We start from the raw sequence: 10,209 nt of genomic DNA on the forward strand, positions 1-10,209 counted from the left end.
CTTAATATACATGTGGAAGCTGAAAAAAATCTCATAGTTATACATTTCACCCCTGAAAGACTCTGAAAATGGAAACAATAATAGAGTGGGTCTCATGTACTTTCTATTAGTGCCTTACTTTATAAATGACACTTTTCAATCTATAGGAAAGGCTCTGGACCTACATTTTTGTAGCACTAGTTTTTGCTATATACCTTTCATGAGCCAGAGGCAGTGAATACTACACCCAGAGGGCATTTGAGTTAACAGAGGCTGCAGTGATGGAAATTATTACTAGAGCATCTTGAATTGTTAATAAAAACAGAAATGTCATATATACAAGTTTTCTTCAAAACATTTTTTCTTTTTTGGTAAATCAAAAGATTGGAAACAACTTTCATAGTCATTAATAGGGAGTTGGTTGAATAAATTGTGGGTCTATCCATTCTAACACAGTGAACTCTACCTGCTCAGGGCTTTTGAGTCAGCAAAGGCCATTTTTTAAATGAGAAAACTCTTTGTATAGAAACATAGGATATATCTTTAAATAATAAAAGCAAGGTTCAGATTTGTTTTTGAAATGATATATCTGTAGAGTGTTTTTTTTTTTTTTTTGGTGTGTGTGTGTGTGTGTGCATATATAGAGACAAACTGAGAAACTGATACCTGGTGGCCTCCAGAAAGTACCTTGGTGGCAGGACAGGGGTAAAAAAGAACCACGGTAATTTGAACCATGATAATATGTTGCCTATTCAATAATCAAATTAAATATTTAACTTAAAAGTTGCAAATTAGAAAGATCCCAAATAAATAAGCTTATGCTCCATCTCAAGGTCTTCTAAGACCTTCTTTTTTTTTTTTCTAAAAAGAAGAACAAAGTAACCCCCAAACCACTAGCAGACAGAAAATAATTAAGATTAGGCCAAATTCAATGCAATTGAGAACAAGAAAACAATACACAGGATCAATGAAATGAAGAGTTGAGTCTTTAAAAAGATAAATGAGATTGACAAACCCTTGGCCAAACTAATCAATGAGAAGACCCAAATCAAGATCAGAGATGAAAAAGGAGATATCACCACAGACACTTATGAAATCCAGAGAATTATCAGATCCAACTTTGAAAATTCATACTCCAATAAGCTGGAAAATCTGAAGACACTGACAAATTTCTAGATACATATGACCTGCCCAAGTTGAATCAGGAAGATATAGAAAACATAAATAAATCAATATCAAGTAATGAAATTGAAATGGCGGGATGGGGATGTGGCTCAAGCGTAGCGTGCTCGCCTGGCATGCGTGAGGCCGGGGTTCCATCCTCAGCACCACATACAAACAAAGATGTTATGTCTGCCGAAAACTAAAAAATAAAATATTAGAATTCTCTCTCTCCCTCTTAAAAAAAAAAAGAAATTGAAATGGCAATTAAAAACCTACCAAAAAAGAAAAGCCCAGGACCAGATGGATTCTCAGCTGAGTTTTACCAGAACTTCACAGAAGAACTAACAACATTCTTAAACAAATTGTTCCATAAAATTGAAAGGAAGGGAATACTCTCAAATACATTTAATGAAGCCAGTATAACCTTGATCCAAAACCAGACAAAGGTGAATAGAGGAAATAAAGCTACAGACTGACTTCCATGATGAACACAGATGAAGAATCTTAATAAAATATAGCAAGCCACATTCAAATGATCAAGTGGGTTTCATTCCAGGGATGCAAGGTTGGTTCAACATACACAAATCAATAAATGTAATTCACCACTTAAACAGAATTAAGAACAAGGATTATGTAATGAAATCAATAGATGCAGAAAAGGCCTTTGATAAAATCCAGGACCCATTCATGTTAAAAACACTGGAGAAGCTAGGAGTCAAAGGAATTTAAACTTATCTCAATATGGTAAAGGCCATTTATGACCAACCCAAAGCCAACATCATACTAAATGGAGAAAAACTAAAAGCATTTCCTCTAAAATGAGGAAAATGGCAATGTTGTCCACTCTTTCCACTCCTGTTCAGTATAGTCCTTAAACATTAGCCAGAGAAATCACGCAAGAAAAGGAAATCAAAAGGATACAAATAGCAAAAGAAGAAATCCAACTATCTCTGTTTGCTGATGATATGATTCTATGTCTAGAAAACCCAGAAAACCCCACCTGAAGACTTCAAGAGATTATAAATAAATTTAGCAAAGTAGCAGTATACAAGATCAACACCTACAAATTAATAGCTTTTCTATATTCCAAAAGTGATTCAGCTGAGGAAGAAATAAGGAATCATTCTATTAACAATAACCTCAAAAAACAAACCAACAAAACCCAACAAACATCGCCCCCCCAAAACAAACCAACCAACAAACAAACAAACCCTTGGGAATTAAGCTAATCAAGGAGATAAAAGAGCTTTACAACGAAAATTATAGAACACTGAAGAAATAAACTGAAGAAGACCTTAGAAAATGGAAGAACATTCTATGTTATTGGATAGGCAAAATTAATATCGTCAAAATGGCCATACTACCCCAACCAATATAATATTCAATGAAATCTTCATAAAAATATCAATGACATTCTTCACAGAATAAAAAAAAAATTCTTAAATTCATTTGAGAATAAAAGACCTAGAATAGCCAAAGCAATAATAAGCAGAAGGCACCACAATACCTGATCTGAAATCATACTACAGAGCAATATTTACAAAAACAGCATGGTATGGGCATAAAAATTGACATGAAAACCAGTGCAATAAAATAGAAGCCACAGAGACAAGCCCAAATACTTACAATCATCTGACACTTGACAAAGATGCCAAAAAATATTTTGGAGAAGAGAACTTTTTAAAAAATGGTGCTGGGGCTGGGAATGTGGCTCAAAAGGTAATACGCTCACCTGGCATGCGCAGGGCGCTGGGTTCGATCCTCAGCACCACATAAAAATAAAATAAAGATGTTGTGTCCATCGAAAACTGAAAAATAAATATTAAAAAAACTCTCTCTCTCTTCTCTTTCTCTCTCTCTCTCTTAAAAAAATGGTGCTGGGAAAACTGGATAGCTATGTGCAGAAAAATGATCCCTATTTCTTACTCTGCACAAAAATCAAAATGGATCAAAAACTTAGGAATTAGATCATAAACCTTGCTTCTGCTAGAAGAACGCATAGGGTCAACACTTCATCATATAGGTGCTGGCACAGACATCCTTAACAAGTTCCCCAAAGCACATGAAATAAAACCGAGAATCAATAAGTGGGATGCTATCAAACTTAAAAAGCTTCTGCCCAGAAAAGGAAATGATTAAGAACAAGAAGAGAAAGCTTACAGAAGGGAGAAAATCTTGGCCAGCTACTGCACTGATAGAGGATTAGTATTCCGAATATTCAAAGAACAAAAAAAATCTTACTACCAAAACCCCCCCACAAAACAAAACAAAATCCCGCCAAATAACCCAATCAATAAATGGACAAAAGAACTAAACAGAAACGCCTTAAAAGAATCAAAAAAAGAAACACAAATGGCGAAGAAATATATAAAAAAAATGTTCAACATCTCCAGAAATCAGGGAAATGCAAATCAAAATTACACCATATTTTCAGTCATTGCCAGTCAGAATGGCAATAATCAAGACTATGAACAATAATAAATGCTGGTAAGGTTGTGGGGAAAAAGGTACACGTGTACATTGTTGGTGGGACTGCAGACTAGTACAACTGCTCTGGAAAGCAGAAAGAGGAAGCAAACATTTTAAGACCTGAACCCATCCAGTTTCTCTGGTGAATGGAACAGAAAAGCACAATGTACAGAAGAGAATTCTGGAAGGTTCTGAGCCATTCTGATACACTGATATGATATTGATGGGCTTTCTTGGTATATTCATGTTAATGGAAATCCAAAGATTTCATAGATGTGTATAAACTGAGAACTAGTGAAATATTAATTAGCCACTTAACTTTATACAGTGTCCCAATTAATCCTATTTTCACAATGATAACTTGGGAATACTTTTTTGTTGTTGTTTTTAAATCATACCAGGAAGAGTCCTTTAGAGATCTGTAAAATATAGCCTGTGACCCAAATTTAGCCCATTGCCTGTTTTTGTAAACAAAATTTTATTGGAATGCATCATGTTTACAGATTATCTGTTCTTGCATTAAATAGGCATGATTCAGTAGGTGCCACAGAAACTAGATTGCCTCCAGAATGTAAAATATTTACTGCTGACCCTTTATGGAAAAATTTGGGTAACCCAAGAACCAGAGGCATATACAAAATATGTGCCATTTTTCTGTGCTCCTACACCTAAGCACACATTATTTTAAAACACATTCTGTCTCCACTGATATATGTGTCTGAACATCTAGAAGACAAGCAAATTTTAGGTGGATGCTGTCTATACTCATCTTTTTGAATGGTTTGTGGTGTCAAGTAAAATGTATTAAAGTTCCTGCACTGGACAAATACTCCGAGAATCTTGTCTTAAATGAATATGTTTTTGAAGGAAATATATTCCCCCAAAGTCTTTGCAGACAGATGTGATGCAGGAAATTTTATTATGGAAAAAATTAAAAGAATGACGGGGCTCTGAGATCCCTTCCAGCAGATGGAGCTGGGCCCCATCTTAACATCTGAGAAGCCTGCCAAGCTCAGTTACTTCTCCATCCTTATCATCAGGGAGCAGAGAGCATCAAGGGCATCAAGCCCTGGGACACATTCACTGTCACTAGAGACTTCTAAATGGCCTTGAGATACCAATAAAGCCCCAGCCTTGTTTACCAGACAAAGCAGGAAAGGTAAATCTAAGTGCATCAGGTTTACATTGTTTGCTTGATGGATGGACTGTATTTCTGGAGATTTAACCCAATGCTTTGCACCATGTTGGGCATGTGCTCTACCACTGAGTTCTTTGGACCCTGAGAGATTATTCTTAGTCCTAAGTAGGTGTTTGGGAGAGTGAGAAGGAAGTAGGAATAATTCATTTCCTGAAGCATCTGGAGCTTGTGTGGGTTTGACCATTCAATTTCATGCAGGTTGGGAAGGAAACGAGACATTGGAACAAGAGCTGAGATCTCAGTTTTCTCTATCTGTGCTTCAGCTAGAACAGGTCATCTGTTTTACCTGAAAATTCCAGCCTCAGAACTTCCATTTCTCTAACCTCCTCAGGAGCAGAGACTTAGGTAATGTCATTAATTGTTTGCACTCTAGTATTCAGAGAGGGTCTGAGACCAGATATACTCAGGGACAATTAGGGACAATTGGGCACATCCGGGAACAAGACATCCAGAAGTGAGAATCTCCTCCAGAGGGAACTTGAAACACAAGCTGTACATATGTCATAGACCAGCCTTGTCTCTCATTTCCTTTTTCCACAGCCTTACTACACAACAAGATCTCTACTAATGAAACCTCCAGAGATTAAGCTCCCTTTCAGTGAACATGTTAAAATAGTAGCCTCATAAATCATGCTAAACCATGCTGGTATATTTCAGGTGGTTCTGGTGCAACAGTCCTGCTGATCTATGCAATCAGGGCACATATATGTTCAGGCACAGTTTTGCTTCATCCCTCAATGTTTAAGGAAATAGAGCAGTCTACTCTTCCTCATTGGAGACTTTACCTCCCTCCTCTTTAGGTTTTCCAATACCTCTTGATCTCTGACTCTCACAATTACAAAATTCATTCAACAAAATTATTTATTGAGGGTCTACTAAATATCAGATAATAGAATTTATAGGTTACCTACACCCCCATGCACACATGGAGAAAAGCAAGAGTCATATTAATGTATAATGAAGTATGATGAACGTTTTTAAGATGAAGAATAAAATGTTGTGAAATCACATCATAAGAGGGCCTGACCAATTTGATAAGGAGGATAACATTGGAACATGTATAAAATTTCTAAGGTGGAAAAAAATTTGGTATCTTCAAGGAACTAAAAGAAGGATTGGCAGTGGTGGTGCACACCTGCAACCCCAGTGATTCAGGAGGCTGAGGCATTAGGATTCCTAGTTCTAAGCAACTTAGTAAGACCCTGAGTCAAAATATAAGGGTTGAGGGTGTAGCTTGGTGGGAGAGGGCCTCTGGGTTAAATCTTCAGTACAGGGGTTTGGAGGGGAAAGGAACTAAATATGACTAGAGAATGACAAGGAGAGCCCCAGCAAGGATGCCATGAAAGCACTGCAGGGTCATGCTAATGATTTTAGTATTTATTATAAGAACATATGAGAATTCCTAAGTTTTCAAGAAGACGGTTAGCCGACTAAATGTACATTTTTAAAGAGCAGGCAGGAGGGGAGTGGGTGGAGGAGACAATTAGGAGGTTGAGAAATAGCTGAGGTGAGAGATAGTATTGATTTAGACTGAGTGGTAGGGTAGATACAGAATAAAGTGAATTTGCAGCACATTTGGGATAGACTCAGTGGCACTGGGGTTGGATAAGTAATGGGATGAGGGAGGCTGGGACAGCAAGTAAGTGGTTTTTCATTTTGTATGATTGGGGTGGGGATAGATTGCAGTTTCACATCTAGATTCAAAAGGAGAGCAAGTCCCCTAAATAGGAAGGGGTTTCCAATTCTGGGCAGCTCTTGTCTGTTAATGAAGAGACAGGAGTGAAGGCAAGAGAAGAAAGATATTATAGGTAGTTGTATGTGAACATGTAGAAAAGGTTGAAAGGCAAGAGCTGGCAAGCAGTGCGGGAAGGCCTACCAATAATTTAGGGGGAAAAAAAAGGGAGGAAGAAAGGTTGGGAAGGCAGGCCCAGACTGTCTTTGAAGTTCCTATGCTTATAAAAGTTTTGATTTTCCCATTACAGGAGTAGGCCACTCAGTAACATCTACCTTTCTTCTTTACAAATGGAATTTCAGTTTTGATTTGAGTAGCAACACACCCAGCTAAAAACACCTCCCAGAATTTCTTGTAGATAGAAGTAACCATATTACATAGTTTGGGTAGGTGAGACATAATATGAAGTTTCTTGCCTTTATCCTTCTATCTGAAGATGAAGCAGCCACATTGGAACTGTGAGGCACAAGCAGGGGGCAGGATTTACGTATTTAAAAAGGCAAAGCATAAAGATGGAGAGCACTTTCTGTTCCATATCAGAATATCCTACCCCTGGATTTCTTTCTTTCAATTTTTTTTTGTAACAGGGATTGAACCCAGGGGTACTTGACCACTGAGTTACATCTATAACCCTTTTTATTTTATTTAAAATAATACTGTAGTTGTAGATGGCACAGTACCTTTATTTTATTTATTTATATTTATGTGGTGCTGAGGATTGAACCCAGTGCCTCACACATGCTAGGCAATTGCTCTATCACTGACCTACAATCCCAGCCCCGTTTACGTTGTTTCATTTTTTTAAAGTATTTTTTGTTAGTTGTAGATGGACACAATATCTTTACTTTTATTTGTTTTTATGTGGTGCTGGGGAACTGAGCTACAGCCCCAGCTCTATTTTTTTCATTTTTAGATAGGGTCTCACTAAGTAGCATAGGGCCTCATTAAATTGCTGAGGTTGGCCTTGAACATGCAAACCTCCTGCCTCAGCTTCTGGGATTACAGGTGTGTGCCACAATACCTGGTTATATTTGCCTTTTTGATGGCATGTTTGACCCTTTTTTGCATTAACATTTTAAGACAGTCTAAGTAAAAAATTCTTAAAGTTTTTTTTTTTTTTGGTACCACTGATTAAATTCAGGAACACTTAATCACTGCACATCCCCAGCCCTTTTAGTATTTTATTTAGAGACAGGGTCTCACTGAATTGCTTAGGGCCTTGCTAAATTGCTGAGACTGGCTTTGAACTTGCGATCCTCCTGTCTCAGCCTTCGAAGCTGCTGAGATTATAAGTGTACACCACCGCAACCAGCTAAAAATTCTTAAAAGTTTTTTTGCTGAAATAAATGAGAAGTTATATATTATTTCAGTCTGTTGAATCCAGATATGGTATTTGTCTCTCAGATTTCTTGAGATAAACCCCCTATGTGTTTAAACTACTAGAGTTGGGTTTCTGTAATGAAGCTGATCCTTACTGATAAAAGGAAGGAGGACAGCTAGGGAATGATTGCAGTTACTATAAGTGATATCAATGGGAGCAGAAGGGATGGGGGCTGCAAAGAGAGGATAGATTGAAGATTTAAAATGTGGTAAATGTGTATGCTCAGCCAAGTCTTAAATGGAATGGAGCTGTACAACAGTAGCTTTCTGTCACTATAACAAAATACTTGAGATAATTTTCTAAATGAAAAGGTTTATTTTGGGAGCTGAGTTTGTGGCTCAGTGGCAGAGCACTCCCCTAGCACATGCAAGGCCATGGGTTCAATCCTCAGCTCCACATAAAAATAAAATAAAGGTATTGTGTCCACTATAACTAAAAAAAAAAAAAAAAAAAAAAAAAAGGTTTATTTGGCTCATGGTTTTGGAGGTTCCAGTCTAAGATTAGGTGGATCCATAGCTTTGAGCCTCTGGTAGGGGTACTACATGGCAAAGGTGGGCAGCATGTGGAAGATCAAACTGCTCACTTTATGAACCAAGAAGCAAAAGAGACAGAGGAAGGGGCTGGGGTCTCACAATTCCCTTGAAGTGTATACCTCCAATGACCTAAGAACATTCCATAAGTCTCTCTCTCCTAAAGGTTCCACCACCTCCTAATAGGATCACCTGGGACCAAACATTTAACACATGGACCTTTGGGGGACACTTATCCAAATATTGTAGACTGAGTGGGTGGAATCCACTTTAGAGATCACAGAAAATTATCTCTATCCTAGAGACGTCAGAGAACAATACAAGAACACCTAGGAAGCATAATGAACACGGTGAAAGGGGGTGAAAGAAAAAGAGGAAGAGCAACTGGAGCCTGTGCAACACTGGCAGGAGTATTTTAAAGATGGTGAAACTATTATATACTATTTTAGGACTATGCAGGTTAAACATGACCCAGCATCAGGATATTTGCAGGGTTTTATAAGCCATTCCTATTTTTAACTTTAGGAAATTGATGTTTTTCCAAAGTGTCATGCCAACTGAAACATCAAATAAACCTTGAACAGTGAAGGGGGGTGGAAAAAAAAAGAGGAAGCCTGACTTTACGATTCAACTTTTTTATTTAAAACAAAACCGGGTTAATATGAAGATTTTAGAAAATTCAGTTAAGCACAACTATCTATTAAGAAAATTAAAATCCCCTCAAATCCTACCACTCAGAGATAACAATCCTACTAACTTTTTGGTGTGTTTCTTCCCAGTCTTCATTTATTTTCTCTTTTTTGCTAACTTTTTTTCCATTTCCCCCATGCCAGAATAAAAATGAATTGTTTAACAAAAATGTAGTCATATTCTGTTTTGTAATGTGTCCGACTTTTGCATTTGGCAATGCATGCGGCAGGCCTTCCCACATCATGAAATCATTTTAATGGCTACATGTGTAGTGTTGCATTATGTGGATGCATTTATCATGTTTTATAAGTAGAAGTTTAAATTTTAAAAATTAGCATCACTTTTTGGATATGGTTGGGGAACCATTCGAGGTGATGAATCTGAGATGGAAGGATAGGTAGCATAGCTTTGCCCTTAGTTTTAGTGAGATGATAAGTTTTTTCAGGCTGAGGAAGCCTGCAACTTCCACCAATGATTATATGCATTTTATTTCTATTTTGTGAATCTGCCCTTCATATTGAGCATCAGGATTCTAAAACTGCTCCCTTGCCTTTTAGGGTAGAGGAAGACTTCTTTCCTTGATAAAACAGAGTACTCTCCGGCAGTATTCATTGGCTTTTCTTTCGGCTTGGTAAAGCACTCAGCAGGCAGGCAGATTTAGGACACACAGCAAGGAGGGTAAGGCTGATCCTTGGTAGGTGCTATTAAAAGCTAAAAAAACAGAAGCACCTGCTTCCGCAGCGAGCAGGGTTCGAACCTGCGCGGGGAGACCCCATTGGATTTCAAGTCCAACGCCTTAACCACTCGGCCATCGCTGCCACAGGGACAAGAGGAAGGCGGAGACACTTTAGTGTAACAACCATTGCGCTCGCGCCAGACCCGGGAATGGGCGGAGCCTGCAACCGCCCGAAACTCTTCTCTGAGGCAACTGGGGCTAAAGGTTCGGGTTGCCTCACTGACCGTGTAGATGTGAAGAAATAATGGAAACACCCTTCAGTAGAGGTATACGCAGGTTTTTAAAACCCTCCCCTTAGCTGCGTTCCGAAAATCTCAACCTAACCTAGTT

General features: G+C 38.0%; 1 non-coding gene across 1 annotated transcript; it reads right to left on the reverse strand.

Annotated features, from left to right (window-relative positions):
- Positions 1-9,879: 9,879 nt before the first annotated feature.
- Positions 9,880-9,961, reverse strand: Trnas-uga (transfer RNA serine (anticodon UGA)). Its single transcript has one exon. It is a non-coding gene; the product is annotated as a tRNA-Ser (tRNA).
- Between the last annotated feature and the right edge of the window lie 248 nt (positions 9,962-10,209).

The sequence above is a fragment of the Ictidomys tridecemlineatus genome, chromosome 1 (genome assembly GCF_052094955.1).
Source record: "Ictidomys tridecemlineatus isolate mIctTri1 chromosome 1, mIctTri1.hap1, whole genome shotgun sequence".
Classification (NCBI taxonomy): Eukaryota; Metazoa; Chordata; class Mammalia; order Rodentia; family Sciuridae; genus Ictidomys; species Ictidomys tridecemlineatus.